Source organism: Camelus bactrianus, chromosome 4 (assembly GCF_048773025.1).
Source record: "Camelus bactrianus isolate YW-2024 breed Bactrian camel chromosome 4, ASM4877302v1, whole genome shotgun sequence".
Classification (NCBI taxonomy): Eukaryota; Metazoa; Chordata; class Mammalia; order Artiodactyla; family Camelidae; genus Camelus; species Camelus bactrianus.
The window spans coordinates 21,857,365-21,882,983 of NC_133542.1; the positions used below are offsets into that span (position 1 = coordinate 21,857,365).

General features: G+C 43.7%; 1 protein-coding gene across 13 annotated transcripts in view; it reads right to left on the reverse strand.

The window, feature by feature from the left end:
* CCDC171 (coiled-coil domain containing 171) overlaps nt 1-25,619 on the reverse strand; it is a 388,533-nt gene that overhangs the window by 20,112 nt on the left and 342,802 nt on the right. Inside the window, exon 30 of one of the 13 annotated variants that reach the window (XM_074361535.1) lies at nt 2,889-4,089. The exons of the other annotated variants lie outside the window; for them this stretch is intronic. The gene's annotated coding sequence lies outside the window, so the exon portion shown is untranslated. The remainder of the gene's footprint in view (nt 1-2,888; nt 4,090-25,619) is intronic. 13 annotated transcript variants of the gene reach the window in all.

A 25,619-nucleotide genomic window follows, 5' to 3' on the forward strand; every position in this document is an offset into this window, starting at 1 on the left:
GAGAGAGAGAGACCCTATTGGAGAGGGACAATAGCCTCAATAGAGAGAACCAGGATAAATACCTCCAACCTTCTCTCATTGCTAACCCCCACGCCCTGTAAGTGTTTCCCATTAGACAAACCCATCAAGAAGCCAAGGAGCAAGGCTTCCAGGGCCCAGAGCAGGGTGAAGTAAGGTAGAGGGTCTGGAGGGACACAGACACCAAAAAGAGCTTGCCTTGTCCTGGCTCACAAACCCAGCAGTCACCAGAATTCTAGATAATCAGGGCGTGGCTGCCATTTTATGCAGACTCACTGGCTAAATTGTGTGTTTCATCCTCATTCCATTTCCCTTTCTTTCTTTAATTTTCTATGGCCTGCTCTACATTTAATGGAGCTATTTTAAGCATACACAGGAGATCTTGCCATACACAGGGAACAATCAATGTTCTCACTTAATAATTCATTCTTTCATTAAATGCCCCCCAAGTAATTAACTAAAACATGAATAAATTCCACACTGATATTTGCTAAAGTTTTGTTTCCAGAGAATTTTACCTGTTGGCAGATATGCCAGGACCATTATTTACTATGAGGAACAATGAAACAAGAAAACCGCACAGTGGATAGTCACAGGGTACCAACTTCATTCTCACAGTTGTCAAACGCTTACTAAGCACTAGATAGTTTAGAGACATCATCTCCAAAACGGAAACAGTCCTATGAAGTTTTAAAGAAACAGAGGCCCAGAGAAGCTTAGTGTCCTGCCCAGGGTCATATCAGGCAGAATTTGACACCAGGTTTGTCTGGACCAAAGCCCTGCTCTTTCTACTATTCCCACCCCTCACTCCATCTTTCTAACACTTCTATGGGGAAGTAAGTGATGCAGAAAAAAATACCCTAGTAAGTCAGGGTTGTCCACATTTCAACACACACGTTCATGTGGTGTGTGTGTGTGTGTGTGTGTGTGTGTGTGTGTGTGTGTGTGTGTATCTATCTATACCTATATAGATAGATATATATAAAAGAGAGAGAGAGAGGGCCAAGTGTGGATTTCCGAAGCTTTGGAGACCACCTCTGAGGAACATTCTAAAAGAATGAGTGAAAAAGGGGAGAAAACTGGCAGAAAATAAGATTTTCTGCTCCTTCCTCATTCCCCTGAGCATCCTTCCCCACAGAAGTTTGGCCAGTAATTTTCCACAGGCCCAAATGTTTATCTAAGTTCTCCAAAGAAGCCCACCCTCACTGAGAGTAACTGTGTCCTGGCCCTGGTATCAGTCTGTAAGAGGCACAACTACTCCTGAAAGGCTTTTCAAATTAGAACTGGGATCATACTCTTTTTTAATAATTTGTTTCCTTCATAACCTCCCTGTTAGCATGTACTGATTGTTTCACATCATCATAAAATACACTTCTTTGCTTTCACATTAGTTTTGGAAAAGGTGTGGACTGATGCTAAACCTCCAGAAAATCCTCTGTTAGGATAGTCTAAATGCTTAGGGAGGAAACTCATCTCCATACACATCCTGACCACTTCCCTACCCCTATCCCAAAGAGCTCCTCCTCCTTCATGTCCCTTTTGGAATAGTGCCCTATCAGTACCTTTGTGGTCTCAGTAACCCCTGAGTCCTGCCCCTCCCTCACACCCACAGTATCAGTCATCAAGCCTTGTTGGATCTGTGCTGTGAATCTTTCTCCTTCTTTTTTCAATGACCACCACAGTTTAAGCTCTTATCCACTCTCTGAGACACAATGAGTACTCCATACAGGTTTTTCCTGAATAACTGAACAAATGAGCCATTTGAGAGAGACTCCCCTAACCATCTCTCCGCTCCCTACCCATGTTCCACTGAGCCACTAGAGTTAGCTTTGTAATACTTAGATTTGATCATTTCCTTCCTTACCTTAGGTACCTCCAGTTGTCTGCCAATTGCCTAAGAGAATATCCCAAATGCTTTAACCTAACACAACAGGGACCCCATCCTTCTTTCCCAGTGCCCCCTCCAGCCTACCATGCACTCTATTCATTTATGCCTCCCTGCTTTGCTAATGTCCTGTCTACCCACAATGCTTATAGCCCTACTTCTTACAGCACCTCCTGCACTAGCATGACTCCATGCTCTTAACCACTACACTATGAAGGGAAGGAATTCTTTGGCCCAGACTGGCTCAGTTATAAACGGCTAGGGGAACAAAGTCACGTATTGCACACATGGCCAGTGGGAAGCATTCCTCTGTGGGGGGTGGGCATGGAAGGTGAACCATTATTAAGAGGCAGCCACCCCAAGTTATCTGTGATACTTCCTATGCTGCTGTAGACACACAGAGAGTACAGGCTCTATGTCCATCAACTAGTGTGGCAGGCAGGACCCATGCATCACAGAGGCCTGTCTGCTGACTGCGAGAGGCTGTGGCAGAGGAACCAGTTATTTTATCGGTTAGCTAACATGATCTCTTGTCATTCACAATCTAGAGACAAAATTCTTCGCTAGTTTTTTTTCTGGCTCTTGATAATTCAGCCTTATGTTACCATGCACTCCCTAAAGGAAGGAACAGAGAGTGAAAGAGGGAAATGGGGGGCAACATAAGAGAGAAGAGGCACAGAGAAATCAATGCCCTTCTTGTAAAATTGTTCTTCTTTTCTCTTTTCATTGGAACCACCCATTAAAAAGCATGAGATCAGAGTAGATTAGAATACTTCGAACATCCTTTACCTGCAGTCTTTTCTTCAAAAGAGATTTTAGTGGCACTATATGAATATATCCGACAGACACGGAGCTGGTGGGTGCAGGCAGACTGAGAGCCCAGCATGGCCTCCCAAATTCTCCTCCACAGCCGCCTGGGAAGCGGCAGGGCTGGAGCCCTATTGGCAAGCCCAGAAAAAGCCCAATCTCAGGTCGGTCTGCTCACCAGAGAGGACTGAATCTCAGCCTGGTCCTGGAAAAGGGCTGGCGAGGGAGGGTGCAGGAGGTCTTGGGACAAGCCCTGGTGGAGTTTTCTGTATTCGCTCTTCATCAAAGAATTCTAACAGAGCTGTTTTTCTTTTACCTTTGCAGGTCCCTCACTCGAGAGGAGAACATGGCTGTATCATTTGTGGCCTGCATGTGTTGTGTCTGGTTCCCGTGGTTTGTTTTCCTGCTTTGAAAGCGAAACCGTGCATGGCTCAGAGATGGAAAGCAGACCACGGTTTGTCAGCGCGGCCATTCGTCATGTCCCCCAGAGGGGGCTGGGAACTCCTGCAGCCTTGAGCACTGCCAGCACGCGGACCACCCAGCTTGCGGAGCTCGGAAGGCCACCAGGCAGTGCCGGGCACGAGGCTCTGCTACCCAGCTAGACGGGGGCCACCCCTGGGGACGCAGGCCTGAAATAAACCAGTGTGATGGACCTGGGGCCCGGCAGTCCAGGTCTCTTGCACGGTGAATCTGAAGTGGGCCCAGGTAAACTTGCAGAAAGGTCCAGAGTGAACAGAGCTTCTCAGATCCGCTTCAGAGCAGAGCCGGGGAGGAAATCACTTTACTGCTCCGTGAAAAGTCGTTTGGCTATGTTGAACTCTTTTGTTTTTTACTGTTCTGCAGAAAGCTAGTTGTAAAACACTCTGACATACAGCAAAGAACAAATGTCTGCACCTGCCCAGGGGGTGGGGGAACCAAAGGAGGCAGGAAGAGGCATCGCTGCAAGAAGAGGTTCCTAATGCAGCTGTCCCAGGCAGGGCGGCAGTTCTCAGCAGCTCCATCAGACTCACCTGGGCCTTCTGAAGGATGCCGTAGTCTGCAGTGGCCCACCTAGATCTTTGGGGCTGGCCGCCTGGAATTTGCATCTGTAATAAGTTCCCTGGTGAATGTTCTGTGAACTCATTTGAGAACCAGAGCACCAGGCAGTGTGATTACAGGACTCCATGATTGGGGAAGGTCTCTCCGTGTGAGTCCAGAAAGGTGCTCTGGTCTCCAGGGAAGCAGAGGCAGCCGGGGCCAGTCCCAGAGCTGACTAGCACGGCCGAAGAGGAGGATCCTGTTTGCTTTGCCAACTTGAGCCAAGGCTGGAGAACATGAGAGTGGTGCTCAAGGCTTCGGAATCCATAAAAGCCTGGTATAAATATGTACACCACTTCAACCTGGAACAATAACAGGACAGAGTGGGAACAGATGGTAACTGGGCTTACGGAGGAGCAAGTTGAGTCTAGAACTTGTATTCAAGACCTTATTCACGCTTATGTTCTTGCTCATTTTTACAGAAAGTGATGACTGTCTCACATTGTAATTTATTAAAGGTAAAGCTGTAATAGAAAAACATGGAAGTATGTGCTTTCACACTTTCTCTCATTTAAACTTACAGGACAACCTATCTCATTCGTGTTGGGCATATGCATCCAAGGCCCTGCACTGTGACCCAGTGTCGACTCCAGGCGCTCAGCATTCATCAACAGCATCGACGGGGCTCCCCTGGCAAGTGCAGGGATACTACAGTTTATCCTGACCCTGGAACTGACCTGATCTTTCAGGGTTTCCCAGAACATGATGAAGTGGTCCCTACCCTTCAGTCTCTCTCCCACTGACCTCTGCCCAGGAACACCCTCAGACCAGGCCTGTGTTCCAGGGATTGGCTGGGTTACCAGTTCTCTGGGACCATTTGGTGCTTCGTCAGCCCCCACTGGATGGCGACTCCTGAGTCAGGTTTCCTGACTTCATGACTTCAGCATGTGTGGCTGAAGGGACTGAGCAATCGTGCTCTCCACAACATCTGGCATGCTCTGTCTCTTGGGCTTCGTCTTGCAAATTTTCTAAGGAAAAAGAATCCTAATTATCTAATTTCTTTCCCATTGGGTACCAGGGTGAGTTTCGGTGGGAGGAAGGTATGCTGAAAAGAAAATGGCTCTTACTCCTTCTTGTGCATTATCTGACTTTGAAATCCAGTGATGAAAATGTCTGTGGGAGAGAGGAGGGGCTTTGGCAGGAGAACACATTCCAAGACCTACTGGCCCTAGCAGTCAGCGATCCTATGTTATCCACAAATGATTTATGTTAACACAATCAGTGTTCCTGAGGTGGGGGTGACCACCACTGACTATGGCCAAGGCTCCTTGGAAAAACAAAGAAAAGGAAGAGCTGATGGAACAAATGGTGTGAGGAGAGAAAGAGGGATTAGAGAAAAAGTACATGATGAAATGGGGATTAAAAAAAAGAAATAGCTGGAGGGAAGAACCAGGAGACGATTCTCTGCTTTACAAGAATTACTATTTCTATTTCCCTGACTATCTTCTTCTACTTTTAAAAGGAAAGGTGTTTTCCTTCATTGTATTAACACACAAGAAGTGCTTCACTGCATTAGACATTTCGGGAACTGTTGATTGAGGAGTCTCTCTCCTCATGTTAGAGCAGACAACTCTGAGCCAATATGTGAAATTCAATCAGACTTGGTAAAGACTCAGGGAGTAACTGGAATGACTCATGAATTTCTTAAAAAATTACCTTCACGCAAGCTGGATGAGTGAAGTTGTTTGCTTTGGGGACAGAAAGGTAGGCTAAAATGAGGCCATCATTGGTTTCCTTCTCTCTTCCTTTTTACTTCCCTACTTTTTTGCTAAAAGAGTAATTTTTAAGAGGATAAAGATGATCAAATTCATTCACATTTGGGATCATGAAGTCTTGGACCCATGATTGGCTTATGGTGTTTTTCATGTGGTGAGGATTGAAAAGAGGTCTTTAAAATGGATACAAGCAACCTCTTTGGTTGTCAGCTAACTCAGCATCAACACCACCTCCCACTACACCACCCTCTGCATCAGAGGGGAGGAGCCTGGAAACACATTTTCAGAAATCTTCCCCTGTATGGTTGTGGGTGAGAATCGGCCTTTCAGAGGCCCTTGCACAAAGTCTGGAAGCCAGAGTTCTCCAGCTAGATTTCCCAGCAGACACGTGGTCAGTCAGCAGATGCTGGGGTTTCCAGTCAAGCTCTAGAGAGTCACCTGCTCCAGAGTTGGAGGCCGGTGGTGTAGGCTTCCTGGAGGCTTGAAATTCATAGTGACTTCCGGACAAGCTTTTGAGAATTACCCACACCAATCTGGAGGGAGCTGAGCTCAGCAGTGGGAGTTTCCTTGAACTTAGCTCCCCAGCCGTTCCAGCAGTTTTGTAAGCCTCTAATTCTTTGAATTGAAGCCATTACTGCTTATAATACTTAGAGTGGCTTCTATTTCCCTGAACAAGCTCTGAAAAATGCAGCAAGCTGTTGGAATGGGACAAAATCACTTTGGGAGGGAGCGTAGACAGAGAAGAGAACAAGAAGCACATAAGCTACTTCCTTCCTTCTCCTGCTTCGCACAGTCTGACAGGCTGCCCTCCAGCTCAGTGGGGTCATTCTCAGCATTCAAGCTGGGTGGCTGGTAGACCACCTCTGATGCCCCCAAAGATATTCCTTCCTTGATTTAAGCAACTGCCTTCATTTTGAGCATCCTTCTTTACAGATTTCAAATATTAATAGAACAAATTCTGGAATATATTGATTCAAGTTTAAAAGGAAACACCTGTGTTCAACGTTCACTCAGTGGAATATTCTGCAAGAACAGAGTAACTCAAGTAGAAAATAATGTTTCAGTCTCTTTAGTCTATCACTAATCACAGCAAAATCAACTGTTTGCTTCTGAGCACAGTCCCTGTAAGCCAGAAAACACAGTGAGATCACTAAAGGGAGGGGCTGAGCACAGGCAGCATATACACTAAAAAATTTGACTAAATGAGTTTTTGAAATCACAGAGAGAATTCCAGGAGATATGGTTATCAGGATAAAATAGCATTTCTTGGATGCAGAAAGGGCATTGAAACTTCTTAACGCCTCCATGGAGGAGCTAAAAACATTGAAAGACCCTTTCAAAACCTGGACCTAAAGAGGTTCCATCTCCAGAGAATCTGAATTTCTGGATCTCTAAGAAAGGAAGGAATGTGAAGCTATGCCTTTCTAGAATCACCCCCACCCTTGTCCTAAGACGTATTCAACAACACAGAAATAGTTTAACTGGCTAGCCAGCCAGAGGACCAAAATAAACAGTTTCATTTTCCAACAAAGGGAGTTATTTAAAATCTCCTTGGACTACCCCAAAAAATCAATGTCAAGAACAACACAAGCAACATTTGGAATGATCTCAGAGTACTGTTTCAACCTTTGTTCCTTCCTGTGGTGAAGAGAGAGTAGAATTTAGAAGTTCTGAATTTGAACCCCAGGACTGGCCAGTTTTTAACTGAGTGGCCTTGGGAAAAATTACTTTGCTTTATTTGATTTTCTTCAACTATAAAACAGTGATAATCGCTGTACCCATGTACCCTCCTAGACCCCCATGGTTATTGTGAGGATAAAATGATGAGTATGAAATGTCTTAGAAAACAGGAATATTCTCAGCATATAACCTATTCCTAATATCTTATATTCTTGATTATGGTAACCCTAACCAACTGCTCAGATTTTAGGTTATCACTCTTAATGACAAAATAAAAACACTCCATAACCAATTACTGTGGCATGGGAGTAGATAGTGATTTTATTTCACTGACTTACAAATAGTAAATCTGCAACCACACAGCATTACCATGACACACACATACTTACAAATAGGAAAGTCCATAGCAAAGTTGTTATGGTAACAGTATGAGATTGGAGTGGACCATGTCCCCGCTAATAAATGTCAGGTTGATTTGAATTACTTACTAAAGTACAGCTTAGACAAAGCCAAAAAGGAAAACCAAAACTTTCTCGGTAAAATGGATTCCCAAAGCACAAATAAAAGATTCCACCTGAGAAGAATGATTTATTATCTCTCACTCAAGAAAAGGATGCACAGTCCATTCTACGTGACTACATCTCCTAAACTGTTTACTACTGGTTTGTAAAAAGCTCACACATGTGTGTTCATAAGCACACAGATACAGACAAGTGCACACACGCATATACACCACAGATACTAAAGTTCAACTAAAAGAAAAACTAGAAGTCATTGATCACTTGAAATGAAACTAGGAACATCTTTGCCCTAAAAAAGCAAATTTCCCCACCTTCAGGTCAGAAAGAATGATGAAAGTTTATATCAGCCAAAAGGAACCTGGTATTCAGGAAACCCAAGGCATTAAAGTGAGGCTGTCACAAAAGAAAAGAGACAACGTCTAAAACTTAAAAACCCATCCTACCTAACATGAAGATGTGAATGAATTTATTCTGCTTCAAACCAGATTGGACCATGTATAATTCACTTCCTTATAAGCTATGTGATTAGAAATGCTGGAAATAATCATTTAACAGCAAAAAAGAAACAACCCTTTGTTCTCCAAGTTCTCCGCGCCACCAGAGATAGGACTCACTGTGAAGAATATTTACATTTTTGTGAGGAAGACACTATACACCTTTCTTAAGAGCAGCTATCTTGAAATGAATGAACATAAAGAATTTCTTCTTTTTTTAGTCATATATAAACTAAATGTTTCTGTTTTCCAACAAAATTTAGACAACTTTTCAAAGTCAACAACAGGTTTTTAAGGTTCTTATTATGTATCATTTATAAGATACGACTGGCTCATCATGAGATCAGCACTACTCTATAATTAAGATAAATGAATATCTGGGATAAAATATTGGATCAGTGGAGAAGAATTCATTCGAGGGCTCAGTGAGCATTTCTGTCTTGTGTTTAAAAAAGCTAATCAATAAGAAGCAAATATTTCTGGTGCATTATACAAATATAGCTGGCAGTTCACCATTTAAAACCTGGGTTCCCCCCATGCAAGCCCACCTCTGGAGCTCTATCATACCTGGCAAGAACACAAGATTCCCATTTTCTTTTTCTTTTCTTTTCTTTTTTTGTTTGTATTCAGATGGGGAGGTAATTAGGTTTCTTCATTGATTTCCACTTGGAGGAGGTCCCCAGGATTGAACCTGGGACCTCTTGAGTGCTGAGCATACGCTCTACCACTTGAGCTATACCCTCCCCCCAGATTCCCATTTTCTTAAGGAGCTACATCAGTTAGAATGTGTTTGATTATAAGAGGTATAAACAATGAGGAAATGTATTACCTCACTTATCAGGAAGTCTAGGCACATCGTGGCCCAGACTCTGATGCTCTGAAATTCTCTGTTTGGCCCTTTCCCACTTGTTGGCATTTGTATTCAAACTGGCTTCCTTCATGACTGCAAACTGGCTATCAACAGCATCTAGGGCTACATTTTTCCTTATTCATATTTAGTCAGCGAGAGACAAAAACCCTCTCCCAACTGTGGAGTAAAAATGCTTTCCTTCAGTCTTTTTTGGCCAACTTAAGTTCAGTGGCCACACCATTGACCAACAGTTGCCAAGGGACCATTAGGTGTGAATTGTCCTAATCACTGGTTCCAGAAGTAATGACCAGCAAAGGAGAAGGGGTGGTAAAGACTGGCTCGGACAAATCAAGACCCATCTCTGAAACCAGAGGCTGAATGAACCTACGTGAGTTATTGGGCTGCACTCAGTGCAGAGGTTGAACACCAGGAAGAAAATCAGGGTTTTGTTAGGAAGGAAGAAAGGGAGAATGGATGCTAGTAAACAATTGACAATATCCATCTTAGAACCCAAAGGGCTTAGCAGAAGTGGTAAGAAGAATTCGGCCACTGACAGTGTGTCTGGAATTTATGTGGAACAGTGGTCTGCCGTCAGTAGGAAGGGGTGTTTCTAATTGTAAATCCATATGCCTCCACCTAGCCCCAGGAAGAAAGATTCTAGTTTCCTTAAGCAAGAGGACTGCAAATAAATTTAAATAGGCTGATGAAACTTTATCAGAGCCTGTTCTAAGAATTATAAAAACAAAGACATTCCCTTTATTGGCAAAAACAGAAATAGCAGCTGCTGATTTAGAATGTAAGCAGCAGAATGGAGAAACATAGCAAGGTAGCAGCAGAAAAGCCCAAATGCCTTCAAGAAGACAAAAGTCACCCTATCAAGGAAAAGGAGACTGGGGTGGCTTTGGGAGTTAGTATTTCTATCAGATAAGAGCTCAAAGCTGAACATATGAAGATAATTTCAGAATCCTTGGTTAGCTGTTAAGAACACTTGCTTAACACTGCTTTCTCTCCCAGGCTGGAAAATAATGTTTCTCATAAACGAGGATCTTCCAAGAACTTTCCAAAGGTGAGCAGCTGAATTTCTTGACTTGCTGTGTCACCACAGGAAGGTCACAGAGGAGACCACAATACTGCTCATTGGGTAGATCAAGCCTGGAAAAGGCATGGCCTTTTCATTTGAACATGCTTCAATATTCCTATTTTGAAGTTAGAGAAAAAGGGGTAGGAAACAGTTAAGGAGCTTGAAAAATCAAAGAAAACTATGGGCAAACCAAATTTTTAAAAACTGGAATATAGTGTATACTAACACACATACACACACACACACACAAACTATTGTCTGAAATTTTCGTATCATTAAGACCAAAGTAACTGCTTGGCTAAGTCATCTTGAATTACGTAGAAATGATAGAACTTCCCAGACTAGCTGCCCATACATTCTCCAACAAAGAAATCCACTATACAGTGATAAGTGGCTGTGAATTACATAATCAAGATTCAAATAATTTTCACAGTCTAAAATGTTGGGAAAAAATGATCATGGACAAATGCAAAGCCCATTACTTCGGTTGAAAGAATCAACTGTAAAGACCGGGGGATACCTGCTTAAGAGCTGTGAGTTTTGATTGGGTCTGTCAGCAGACAAGTTAACTATGTGATCATTAGTCTAAAGTAATTTCTTAAAGAAATCAATAAAATATTTAGATCATGGAAAGTGATAACTCTACCACTTTCAAACTGGATCAGACCACATTTAGGGTTCTGGATAACTGGTGAATTAATGATTATGCTGACAAAGCAGAACATGTTCAGAGGAGAGGGCAAAAGGGGAAGGCTCGGGAAATCATACCATAAATACAGCAGAGAGGGCATCCTGTAGGGTTGGAAATAAAGTTGTTCTGTGTTACTCTAGAGAGCAAAGACCAAGGCAGTGGCTTAGAGCTCTCTGTATGAAAAAGAGGACACCATTAAATGTCCTATGTCACATGTCTGAAAGGCAAAAGGACAGACCCTGGAGCCAGTCAGCCTGGGTTCATATCCTGCTCTGCCACATATTGACTCTGTAACCTTCAGTAGGTTGATGAAATCCCCTGTGCCTCCCTTCCTTCATCAGCAAAATGAGGATACTATGAGTCCCTACCTCCTAGGATTCTTCTGAGGAGTACATGAGTTATAAGTGCTTAGAACAGTGCCTGGTAAATGGTAAGCACTGTATGCATCTTTGCTGTTAATATAAAGAACCAGTTTTTTCATAAACAGAGATTCCATGTGTATTCATTCAGTAAAGCTGCTATAACAAAATACCACAAACGAAGTGCCTTGAACAACACTGATTCATTGTCTCACAGTTCTGTAGGCTACAAGTTTGAAATCAAAGTGTCGGCAGCATTGACACTTTTCTTTCTAAGGGCTGTGAGAATCTGTTCCATGCCTCTCCCCTAGCTTCTGGAAGTTTGCTGGCAATCGTTGGTGCTCCTTGGCTTTGAGAAGCATCACCCTGGTCTCTGCCTTCATCTTCACATGGAGTTCTTCCCATGTGAATGGCTAACTTCTTATATTTTCTTTTTATCAGGACACCAGTCATATTGAACTAGGGCTCATATTAATGTCCTCATTTTAATGGGATTATCTCTGTAAAGACTCTATATCCAGATATGGTCACACTGTGAGGTACAGGAGGTTAGGACTTCAACATATTAATTTGGAGGGATGCAGTTCAAGCCATACTCATGTCACTGAGGATCTTCATAAAGAGGCTACATGATCAGAGATGTTGCTGGTTTAATCCTCCAATGCATCTGATTGAGGACAGGCTTTTACAGAACAATTATAGGTCAAATCAGGACTCACAGAATGCAATTTAAGGTACAATAAAAAGCTTTCTTTCTCAATCCAGAGACCTGACTTGGCCTCACAAATTACAATAGTAAAAAGACAGGGCTATACATTAACTTCCCTTGTTCATTTTCCTGTAGAGACAGCAATGGGAAATATCTCCTTATGACCCCTTCAAGGCTGCATTCTTGCTTCAGCATTCTTTTCCTCCACAAGTAACAAGCACCCAATACAGCGGTGTCAATGAAATAATATTCTATCACTTCTGGAGCACTGCAGATTTTTCCATCTTCACCTCGTTTTATCTTCCCAACAATGATGGAGAATATGGATATCAAATAGTTCATCCTTATTTGCACATGAGGGAACTGAGAGGTTAAGCTTTTAGTCTGGGGTCATGTAATTAATTAATGGCAGTGCTGTGATTAGGTTTATGTTTCCTGATAATCTATCAATTACAAGTCAATTTATTGAGCATCTCCTGTTTGTTTAGTACTGTGCTAAGCATTGAAGATTGAGACCAGGGTATCAGTCAAATCAAATCACTGAAACTTCTAGCACTTAATTATAAGCTACATCAGTTGAAAGAGAGTGGATTCTTGTTCGCTCTTAACTAAGCCATGACCATAAAAGCTCTCAGAATATGGTTTTTTTTTTGTCTTGGTGCAAATGCATGCAGATCACCCAAAGGACTTCACTTCAACCTCCCACTGTAAGCAATATTTTGAAATGCTGTTTTCCTGTCCCTTGTTAGAACTGCTCTCTCAATTCTTCCTGCATCTTAGCAAGTTCTGGAGACTCTGTCTCTGCTCTCCCTTCCACACCCATACCTTGGAGAAAGTCGCACTGCCATTTGGGTTGGTCATCTTGCCACAGAAAGCAATGGCAGAACTTTCTGGGGCTCTGAAACCACCTCCACTTTTTAAACTTAGGTATCAACTCAGAAAGGAGCAGAGTGTGCCTCCCCCATGTGTCCAAGGACAGTCCTGTTAAGTGAGTGCATCTGTGAGGTTTCTGCCTAACAAACGACCATAAAAATCTCAGTGGAAATCAGCAAAAAGCTCTTATTTTTTGCTCACACATCTGAGTTGTCAGAGGTTTGGCTAGTGATGTAGGCTGAGCTTGGCTGGGCTTGGTTCCAATCTGTGGGTTGGGTTGAGAGCCCCTCCACATGTCTCTCATCTTCCCTGGAAGAGCACTTTCCTAAGGCACGTCCTTTCCACAGCAAAAAGCAGGAGCACATGAGGGCAAGTCCCATCCCAAGCTCCCACAAAACCTCCATTGGCCAAAACAAATCACTTGGCCAACCCTCAAGTCACGGGGTGGGGAAGTACTCCCCACCCAGCATGAAGCCGTGTGAAAGGTGAACAGGTACAACACAGCTCTGGGGAATGGCAGGGCAGACCAGTCACGTGCTCGCCCCATTCATCAGGTTGCCCCCGATGCCGTGCCCCCTTAGATACCTCAGCAGCACAGAGCCTTTGACCAGTGAGCTATCCTACCTTCTCCTTTCCTCCCCAAATTCCATGACACCACCTTTTCAAAAGCATCTCCTCCCGTCTCATGCTGTTTTATTAAAAGCATTCGGCCAGGCTGGGAAGTTGAGGAATCCCACCTGCATCTAATATATGATAATTTACTAATGTAACCCAGCACTGTTTGCTTTTTTCCTTAGTCTGTTGTTTGCCTGTTGCATTGTTGTTGGCTGAGTTCCAACAATCATAATAGGAAAGGGAGAAAAGAAACTATTTAGAAGATGATTATCCAAATATCCAAGCCATTCTCCAGGTAATGAATCCATACTGAGTGAGACTAGCATTTAGAGAACAAAAACGTAAGAGGAAAAGAAAATGAAAAATTCCCATTAAAGTAAGTGGGTCCTACTAGTCTGTCTTTGCAGGCCCGCAACATGGAACCCTACAGATTTAGTCGTTCACACCTCTCCGATATTTTCAAAGTCATTAACCAGGGTGGACTTGTCAGGGTTTCAACAATGTAATTGTTTAGCTATAGATTTCCTTGCTGGCTGGGGCCTGAGGTTTCTGATAATCACAGGCAAAGGCAAAAGTCAAAATAGACAGTGCATGGGGAAAGGAAGAGAACCCAGCATGTGAATTTACTGAGGTGCGAGGGCCTGGGGCAGCACGCAGAGAGGGTGAAGGCTGCCAGAGGTAAGGATGTGGAAGAGCAGGGTGTGGGACCACGCAGCTCTAGCGTCAGATCACAAGTGAGATTTCTACTTCCGGACAGAGTGAAAACGAACCTGAGATGCTGGCTGCCTCCCATACAACCAACCTGGAAGAAGCACAGAAAAAGAAGCAAGATGGGATTTGAGGAAACACAAAACTGCAGGGAATCCCCGGGTAGACTGAATATGGGTGAGGACCAACCTGATGCAGCAGGTATCTGAGAAGTGATGGAGGACACTCTTAAGTTGCCCACATTATCTCTGGAGGATAATCGCCTGCCCCACTGTGGAAAAGAAGGCAGCGACATCAGCCAGGTGGTAGGTGGGACAAGGATAACGCCAACACCCTGTGGGGTGACAAACTGATGAAAAATGTAGACTGGCTAGCTGATCTTCAGCATTCACTCCTCTACCTCCTCCATGCCCCCTCACCTCAGGGCTGGTGGATCACAATCAAAAGCCTGTGTTCTTCAAGTTGATTTTGACCTCCACTCAAAATGAGAAAACACATTTTATGTGGCTACTTAGTATGCAGATAGCCCTGTATAAAGGAAAGAAAGTTTCACAAAAGAACGTGCTTACTGTTGGGATGCCCTCTATATTTTCCAACCTGTCCTGTCCTGTCCTGTCCTGTCCTATCCTATCCTATTTCATTCCATTCTATTTATTCTGCCACTCCTCTCTTCCCCTATCTTCCTCTCCTGCTCCCCTTCTCCTTCCTCCTCTTCTCCTCCATCTCCTCTGCCACCGCCTCCTCCTCTTCCTCCTTCTTCTTGTTCTCGTCCTTCTCTTCTTCTTCCTCTTCCTCGGCTCTCTCCCTCCTCCTCCTCCCCCTTTCCCATAATAGCTGACTCACTAAATTGATTTCATGACCCATTAATGGGCTGCCACTCAGAGTTTGAAAAACTTATCCATAGTGATAATTTCCTTCCCACGTTGCTTTCTCAGAACATTTAAGAGAGGATTCTGACCAAAGCTGTGGCCTAATGAAGGGGCAGAAGTTGAGATTTGGGCTACACCTCGGAGGGGCTTGGAGCACTCTGCCTTGGGGCTCACCTCCGTCCCTCTTCTAGGAGCTTCAGCAATACAAAGACCCTCTATCAACACAGATAACCAGACGTGGTAACTGTTACTCACGGAAAAAATAATTTTAATATAGAATGCAAAATTTAGCCAAATTATGATTGAAACCTGGGCGATCAATAGATATATTTTCAAGTATACAAGGCTTTAACAGGCTTGCCAGGCTATTTAGACAACTCAGGTAAAAAGTAAATCCAGGAGATTATTAGAAGAAATAGAGGAAATAAAGGGATTCAAATAATTAGTAGAATGTGTTGTCTAAAAAATTAAGAAACAAAGAAAAATAAATAAATGTATTCACAATAACCCAGAACAAAAGTTTCAAACAATATCAACAAGAGGATGGGGGAAAGGGATAGACAGTGAGATGTGGGAATGTGCTAAGATGTCCAGCTTTTTCAGGGTAAGATTATAGATGGATGACAGATGATAAAAATAGACAGATGATGGATGGAATATAGACAGATCTGAGACAGCCATAAAGATAAATAAATTTATGTATAGGAGAGATAGACTCTCAAATTACCTAAAAATTTTTGCATATCTATCAACAATATATGGTCTATGAGAAAAATTAAAAGAAAATAGAAAGGTTAAAGGATAAAAAAATATTCAGAGCAAATATGAATCAAAGAAGATCAAAGTATCAATTTCAGTATCTGACAATGGAATTCAAGACAAAAAAAGAATATAAAGAGCAATAAAGCAAGAATCATATAACCATCACTGGGATATACAAAACTCATGCTATATATATTGTTATATATAGTAACAATGATAAAACTGGGAGAAATGGGAAACAAGGCAACATCCCCCCACAAAAAAAAGCACAAGTCACAGAGTCACATTTGTACTTAGAGCGTTGGGTGGCTTCCTACCATCCTGAGACTAAAATTCAATATCAAGGCTTGTGAGGCTTTACATGATGTGGTCCCTCTTACCTCTCCAGCCCCATTCTTCATACCTCACTCTCTTCAGTACTTTCTGTATTTTTTAAAATTTATTTTTATTCTTCTTAAATGCCTTTTCTTTCTTACTTCCAAACCATAAGATCTGTTGTTCTTCTACCTGGAACATCTTTCCCATCTCTTTTATCTGGCTAATTCTTACTTATCTAAACCATCTTAGATTAGGTATTACTTCTTCCACCAGCCTTGAACATATCTGTCCTTTCATAGTATTCCTCTCAGTTGTAAATTTCCTGTTTGACCATCTATCACCTCCACTAGACCATAAGTACTATGAGGAAAACGTAGTGTCTGTGGTGGTCATCAGTGTACTTCTAGTGCCCAGGACACTGACTGGCATAGGAAGGAAATGAAAAAAGTATTTTAATAGTAACTGAATCCATAAAAATATCTGTATAGTAAAACAAAAACTTTTTCAAAAGGAAGTAAGTACAACTTCTGGTTCAACATGACAGAATTAACATGTGCATTTATCTCTACTTCTGCCTTCCCAACAATTAAACTTTATGAAAATGCCAGTAAAATGATTTTTAAATGCATGAATCTTCCAGAACAAAGAGAAAGCCATCACAGATAGCTTATCAAAATCAGTAAAGATGAAGCCTAACTGGACGGGGTCAGTGGGCATGGAAATCAACAGGAAACAAGATCAAAGCACAGAGCTGGAAAGGCACTGTAACTGAATGTACTGGGTATTTTGGAATACGGTGGGTAGAACACACGGCTGAAAATAAGGAGACTGATTGAAAGTCCTTATAGAAAATGTAAACACCTCCCCATCCTCTCATCTAGCCCAATGATACCAAGAAACTTCCTTACACCCAAGCAACAGAAAAGAGGAAAACTACTAATTTAAAAGAAACAGACCAAAAAAGGATTCACAGGAAATAGAGACAAGGTAGGAAACAGAACAAATACACATAGTTAAATATTTTTTTGCTGTACTATTTTTAATGTCCACATCTTCCTTCCTAGTTATTATTATTATTATTATTGGTAGTAGTAGTAGTAGTAGTAGTAGTAGTAGTAGTAGTAGTAGTAGTAGTAGTAGTAGTAGTAGTAGTAGTAGAAGTAGTAGTAGTATTCCAACTCTATTTTGTTCATTCTGACTTGCATACCTTCCCAAAGGGGCTTCTATCCTTCATTCGAATAAATATATTTTTTAAATCAACACAATTAATATTCTATGAGAGATAAAAGTAGATTTTACATCCATGAAACAAAAACAGAGTGCCTGAAAACAGAATTTCACCAAATAAGTAAGAGCTCTTGTAATTTAAAAATATATCTGACAGCTTTCTTGAGAGCTGGGACAGAATAGTAGGTATAAAATATGCTGTGTCTCACCCAAAATTATCACTCCGCTGATCCTTATCCAGAGCTCCTAAACCAAACCTGAGTAAACAATGCCTTTCTATGCAAGGTGCCATCTTGGGGAGGAGGAAGCAACTTTGGTCCTGCTCACACCAACCTCCAGTTCCTCATTTGTGGTCTTAGTCCCAGGTCCAGACTTCAGCTCTAATCTGTGTAACCATTGATACTCCCAGGAGTCCTCCAGCAAATAGGGATCAAAAGATTTATGCACATTAAAAAAAAAAACTTGACTAGAAGATAATACATGGGTTTAAAGAGGTAAAATGACTTGCTCAAGATCATGCAGATGAGGGATACAGACACTAACTCCTAAATTTCCTGATACCTTCTACTTGTTAATTCATTCATTCATTCAAGAAACATTCTAGCAGGGATAAGAAAGATAATTAGTTCCTGCAATTAAGGAGCTAACAATCTGGAGAAGAGAGAAAGAGGTAAGCAAGACTGTTCGACTAATGTTAAGATGGAGCTCTGCTGAGGGGGCTATGATAGTTCTGGAAGGGTATTATACCTGAGCTGGGTCATAATGGATAAAGACAAGAGAAAGAGAAAGGGATGCAGAGGACCAAGATAGAGAGGAGAGTGACCACTGTGTTTTGGGGGCACTTCGGTGGCTTTTGAAATCTGGACGGCAAAGATCAAAGTCACAAGGAGAGAGGAGACTGAAGCACTGGGCAGGGGGCCAGATCAGCCAAGAGCCAGAGTGCCATGCCAATGAACCTGGATTTCATCCCACAGCCAGACAAAAGGGAGATTTTTAAGGGTTTTGATCAGGTGAGTAATTCTTGCCCAGTATATAATCCATTTATTGATACGGATTACAAAGGCTATGAGGGTATGAGAAAGGAGAGACCATTGGAAGCTGGTGATTATGCCTGAAGGAGGCAGATGATTTAGGCTGATGAAGAAGAAAGGTGAGATCACTTGGAAAAGGAGGCAGTGGCATGAAAGAAAATTGGGAATGAGAGTGCTGAGTTCCAAAAACAGTCAGAAGAGCCCTCCACCTCCAGGAAATAACCAGGGACAAGGAGGAGGGTAGGAAAGATGGGGCCGGTTAAGGCAGACACCAAATTGAGGAGGTTAGACCTGACATAACATATTGGTGCTTCTCCAACATTTCTTCCCAACAGCCGAGGAAAAGGAACCCCAGAACTCTTGGGTGGTGGCTGGAAGCAGACTTCAACAATCTCAGAACTCCTCTGAAATCTATGTTTAATCTTTAAAACTCATATGAGCTTTACATTCTTCTTTACATAAAATCAATCTGTTTTAATATAAAAATCTTTTAAATTACTTTCTCATTAAAACACTTAACTTCCCACACCCCAAGAAAGATTTCATATTAAACTAGTATTCCAGAAAGATACTTCTGTGACTTCTCATGCCTCATGAATGCCAGTATCTGAGGGGCACAGAGATGCCCAACAATGAGAATTCCAGTTCTTCAGGTAAGCTGTGAGGTGAAAGAGGTATTTGAGGAACTTAAATAAGCTGAATGGTGCTGCCCAGGTGAGACAGTTTGAAATGGGTGTTAGAAAGCCAGGTAAAGAGGCTTTTGAGATATTCATGATGAGATCTTAGACCAGAGGATGGCAGTAGATGAAGAAAAAATGATATACACCAGAGAAATTTTTGAAGACTTGATGGATGATGCAATATGGGGCCAGAAGCAGAAGAAGGAATCAAAGATAACCCTGACTTTGAATTAGAGGGACCAGATGCCAGGGTTGAAGAGGAATTTGAGCAGAGGTCTCTCATCCTTCCCAAGGATCAGGAGTAACATATTGACTTCAGCCAGCAGTGCATACCCATGTGTGTGCTGCACATGTGGAAATGTGTTAGAGATGGCTGGACATGGGGGACAAGATCTAAGGTAGAAACACCTCACAGCAGTCATAGTTGACACTACAAGAGTGGATGGAAGGCCTGAGTGAGTTAAGGGGAAAGAAAAAAATTGACGACTCAACTTTGGGAGACAGACATAGATGAGGATTGGAAAAGGAGAGAGGAGCCTCCATGCAGGAAAGACAGAAAAGGTGTACCCACCTAACATACGGACATAACACTTTCAATTACAAGCAGTGGGGAAAAATCCAAACTGGAGAAAGATAAGTTGGTTGGGGGCGGGGGGGAGATTTACTGACTGGTATAACTGAAGAGTCCAGGTGCAGACCCTGACCTCAGGTATGGTTAGAACCCAGTGCTCAAATAATGCCACTGGAAACCCATCTCTATCTACCCCTTCACTCTTCTTCGCTTCCCAGTGGCTTCACTTTCAGACAGATTTTTTCATCATGATGGCCCCTGGAAGTCCAGGTTTTATCCTCTCATCTCATTAACCAGGATGAAAGAGAACTTCTCAGTCCTAAAAGTTCCAACAAAAGTTTCCAACAGAAGTTCCAGGTTTGGCTCTGATTGGAGCATCCTGGCTCACAGGACCAGACACCTGGCCAGACCTGGACCAGGTGCCCCAAAGCCTCTGCACCCACACCTACATGAATTAAGCACTGGGGAAGGGGGTGGCCTTAAATGAAAGACGGTTATGCAGCTTCCATAAAAGGAGAAAAGGAAAGGTCTCAGAGAAGCAGAGAGAAGGTCCAGTGAGAGAGGGGGAGGTTTTAAGAAGTGGGGGTAGAGATAAGATGGCCAAACATGGGAAATACCCAACAAAGACTAAAGTGGGGGCAATGGAGGCTGCACTACACTTGGCTAGACAGGAAACAGGCCAGCTCCTCTCTCCTCGACATCCCCCCACCACCGTAGGAGAGTGAGTCTGAGCAGTCAAGCCCCACCCTCAGCTTTCCTCCCCGACTGCCAACCTGGCATCCAGAGCCCAGGCCCGCAGCACCTCCATCACCACGCCTCCCAGAGACATGCCACAGCCACTCTGGCTGGGGCCTGCAGGCCTCTCAGGCAATAAAACGTCCAGGCTTCAGAAAGCGGGCTTGTAATGTGAGAGACAGGTCCTTCCTGGCTGGACTTCCTGCCACACACATCATCTGATTTCTTCTTTCCCAGCAGGTAATTTTTCCAGGAAAAGAATCCCCCCTCCCCGGTCCTTTGCCTCTGACCCACTGTTTGCCGAGGCAAAACCAGCAACGCTCCTTGACTGGACTTCAGAGTTCCAGTCCAGCCAGGGGTGCTAGGTTGGGATTTAACCAAGAACCCTGAGGGGCTCATGTTCTGTGAATCAACCCCCCCGCGCCCCGAGACATCAAACCACACTTCACCCCTCACTCTTTTCCTGGCTGCTGCAGCTCATTGGCGTTTAAAGCAACATCACTGGCAGCAGTTCATCTGGAACATCCTGGTGCTCTCCTTTGCATGATAGCGAGCACCCTTTACCTCCGAGAGCAAGGGAGAGAAGCAGACAGACAGACAGACAGGGAGAGGGGAGTCCTGCGGACAATACAGATAAATACGGATTTCACACTTTCGCAGCAGGAGGGAAGTCATGGCCATCACATCCAATGTTGCCCTCCAGCCCAGGATGGACCGACAGCAGCTCCCCGTAGGAATCTGAGCTGGATCTTTTTGTGTGATGTTTTGAAGCATGTCAGCATTCCTGGGCACCGTCAGCCTCCTCCAAACGACCTGAGTGCGGGTGTGAATAGTAAGCTCTCACTGCCTTGGGCTGTGCAGAGGGAAAGGCTGGGAATACTGTTCCTCTCACTGTGAAAATCAAGGCAGAAATGCCTCATCCTCAGCTCCCCAAATGCCCTTGAAGATCAAGGGGCAGATAAGCTAATCTATTATAAATTCTAATGCAACACAGTTCCCTGACCAGAGCCTCTCCTCCTTCGGTGCCCCGAGCGTTAGCCAATATTTCATCAAAACCAGCTCCCTTCTGCAGGCCTGCAACTGCTCCTCCCACTCACCCCAAGGCGCGTGTACTGGTGCCTTCTCTGGGTATGTGCTACACACACACACACACACACACACACACACACACACACACACACACACACACAAGCACACATGTACAGGCACACATGGACACACATTTACAGACACAGCTGGACCCTGATTATCCTTCCTGATTTATGACCGTACCTTGCCCAGTCTGGCTTAAAATGATCATTCTTCACTCTCAGAATGTTTTAATTCCACAGAAGGATGCTTCAAACACCAAAAAGCATACACACATGCACACACACAAACACACCTCAAGGAGACACTCAGAGCTGGTCCATGAGATACTCATTTCTGAGAACTTGTCTTCTGATTTCAGCTTTCCCCCTTATTCCATCTAGGCCTGATTTCCAGGGTCATGGAAGTAAATCCCAAACCCAAGAGCAGCCCAGCCACTCCTATGGGCAGCGCTGTTCATTTCTCGGCAGTCAGGAAGTCCACCTCATACAGCTGCTTCAGTACCTGCTCAGTCTTAATCCTCCCTCCAGTTAAGTGGGTCTAATAAATGGCACCAGGAATCAGGATGTGAGAATTTGAGTGGTAACCCTTTAGAAGATGAACACATGATGATCACTATTCAGCCAGGGGGAGGGCAGCACTCAAACTGACCCTGAGACCCTGTCTGGGTGAGCAGTTTAAGAAAGCATCAAAATCTAACAGCTGGGTGCAAGCAAAGAAGAAATGGCCCCCTTAAGAACTGCATTTCCAGCAGACTGTAATCCCAGGTTTCTACTGAATGTAATTATAACCCTAAAGGAAAACCTCTCCGCAGGGCTTCCGGCGTGCTCTGCACTGTGTTTCACGTGGACCACCCTCTGAGGAAGGCTCTATCATGAAGCCCTAGTTTGTAGATGAGGAAACAATAGTGGAAAAGTTAAATAATTTGCCCGAGTGGTGGAGCCAGACCACCCTTTCACACATACAATATACTGCAGCAAGGAAGGGCCTGAACAAGGGAGCAAGTGTGTGCACGTGGAGAGGAACATGGAAGAAAACTCAGCACAGTACCCTAGGGTTAAGGTGGTGGGATTCCAGACGATTTTTTCCTTTTTACTATAGTTTCTATATTTTTGTCTAGATTTTCTCATTTCTACAGTGAACACATGTTGCTTTTATAAGAATAATTTTTAAGTGTTCTTTTGAAAGAGCATCTCCCCTTTCTGTTTCTCCAACCACTGTGCTTTTTCACCCAGAGCAGCAGAGACAAACAGGGCCAAGGCTCACAGTTAGGCAGGCTTAAGCCATTCCTAAGACACAGCCACCAGAACAAGGCAGAGTGACCGAGAAGAGGTTTAGTCTGCTGTTAAAAAACATCATTAGGGAAGTGGATTGTGGCCTCATGCGCCCCAAATCCATCCAAGCTCCCAATGTCTGTGGACCACATCAGAGAGATAGTGGAAAAGATGGAAACAACCCCAGTTAGGGGTCTGGAGACCAAGCTTCTAGACTTTTTCTCTTTTTCATCCTGTGGTATCCAAATAATTTCTCCTTCGTCTGAACCAGCTTTCTCACCTGTGACCTCTGAGGGCCTCCTGGATTCTAAGAACCCTAAGAGGTGCTGTGTGAGTGCCAGCCGTGCTCCATGTTCGTTACGTGAACTGTCTCACTTCATCACCACAAAAAGCCAGGAAGCTGATCTTGATATCCCCACTTCACAGATGGGAACCCTGAAACTCCAAGACTACATAACTCGATCAAGCTCACCAAACACGTAAGCCACTGAGCTTGGATGCAAACCCAGCTACAACAGACCTCCAGATTTTGGAGTTCTTTTGGAGCTAATCATGTTGTTAGATTTCTAATGCCAATATTCTCAAGCAAATCCCTGGCCCAGTCCTCTAACTCCAGCTCTGTGTCAAAGTGGTGTCGACATTATCATTGCTGCTTTGGGGGATGATTTTTAAGCAAAGTGCTTTGTACCTCTTACTCTGTCTCAGCCCATCCTTCTCCCCTGCTTGTCACGCAGTCTCCAGAGTCCTTCAGGGCCTCTCAAGCTTTCCAAGTTTCATCAGGAAGAGAGCTTAGCTCTCTGGCACCCACAGAGAGACAATCACACATTAGCCTCTAGGTGCCAGCCCATGAGCTTTTCCCAGAACGATCTAGAAGTGGGAGGGAGGACGGAGTTTACACTAAGCCCAGCCTGTTAGCTCTTCGGACGGGCAGCAATAATGGAGAATGTGATAAGCTGTCACTAGAAGCCAGCTCGGTTCTCTGAGACTTAATGGTAGAATAACACAATAGGGTCAGACTAAAAAGGTTCCCTTATGAAAATTTTATCAGCAACTTTGGTAAATGGCTATGGGAAAGGTGCTTTGCTCCCAGGCAGACCTGGGACCCGATTTTACAAGGTACAGGCGGCCTGCATTGCATCACCTCCACAAGATATTAAGGGCACTCAAATTGAATTAACACCAAATCAAGCCGGTGCACTTAACAATACAAATGCACTTAAGGGATGCCTCAGGATGATTTGTGACTAAAGAAAGCAAAGAAGAAAACGGCCTGCAAGCCACAAGGGTGGTGTTGTGTGTCATATACAGGAAAGGCCATAAGTAGAACTTAGAATACCGGAAAACCATGAACTTCGGGGGCTCTCAAATACCTTAGACCCAGCCGTAAAGTAGAAGGCCGCTTTTGTGGTATGCAGAAACAACTGATAAATAAATTACAGCCAATTTTCTTAGTGGCATAGTCTCCATTACCTCTGACAGAGGCATAACTACTCTGCTAAGATGATAAGAGGCAAATAATGGTGTATCAGGTAGCGCCCCAGGAAATTCTTCGCCAGTTGCCAGGTCTCTTCATGACAGTGATGACACAAAGACCCTCAGTGAGAGCCAAGTGATGAGAAGTGACAGCTCGCCAGGCAGACCTGGACAGGTCCTAAAAAGCATCAGCTAAAAACGTCCCTGGCAGAGGGGACCCCATAATCGGGGCTGGTGCTTTGGTTCCTTTCCTTTCCCCATCAGCATTTGTCAACGTCGACTTTCTCCTCGCAGGTCTCACTCCTTTGCTCTGTCTCCCTCACCCTCTTCCCACACCCCTGTTCTCACTCGCCTCAAATTCTCTCTCAGACAGCCCCTGTCTACTGAGCTGGAAGACAATTTGGCCCTCTTCACAGATGAATGGCTCTTCTGAGATTATCTTGGAAACTTGGACACATTCTGGACTTGGGAGAATTCAGGGGGAAAAAATGGCCTCACTGGGGATTCCTTTCCATCAAGTGAAATACACACAAAAGCATGCTTTTGTTATCCTTCCAGGAAAGAGCTGTCTCTACGCAGGGTCTTACTCAGAAAACGGGCTCCATTTAGGTTGGAGGTGGCCTAATTTTGTCAGTTAAAGCAATTGCTCGTCAACTCATGAGGTGGCTGGGAAACTGGGACAGGGGGGTTCCATTTTTCACTACAGAGGAAGAAGTTCCCAAAAAGGAAGGACAATTTCTAGCTGTTGTGTTCCAGCCAGGACTTGCTTGCTCCAGGAGGCAGGCGTTATTGTAAGGGAAACTGACGTGGGGGGACACAAAGTTCTCTTCATCTGGAATGATGGCTCTTGGGCCCTTGCTTTGCTAGAATTCAGCTGTGTGACTTTGAGGGCATTACCTGACTTCTCTTTAGTAAAATGGAGATATTTGCATCTTTTCTAACATTCTCGTGGGACTGTCTTGAGGAAGCAGCAAAAGTAATTGTGGGAAAGCTCTTTGAAATTAGGAACCATCTGTATATAAGGCACTATTATGACTTAGGTCTGTTTGTAAAATATACATGTAGAATATATATGACTTACATGTTTGCAGAAAATAATCTACAAAATACACATGCAGACCCACTTCTTACAAAACCAGTCCTAGGTCCCAAGAAAGAATATTTAAACTACCTGGTTTTCCATAACAGGAGCCTCCTCTCAGATAATCAGATAATCAGAGGAAGAAGAGCAAACAAATGTGAAGGAAATCCATTGAAATTCCCAAAGTTCACTGTACCAATGACTTGTTAGCTTCTTCCATACAAACTTTGAAGCCAAACAATCAATGGAATCATTCCTGGCATTCTCAAGTGCACCAAATACATCTGCAGGCTCATGATAGGGTCTTGCTTCTCAGAGTGGAAGCCAGGGCTTCGCCCCATCTTCACATCATCCTCAGAGAAATCAGTCAGCCTGACAGGTGGCAGCACTGCAAGACACACATCCTTTGGGGTCCTTTACCTCCAC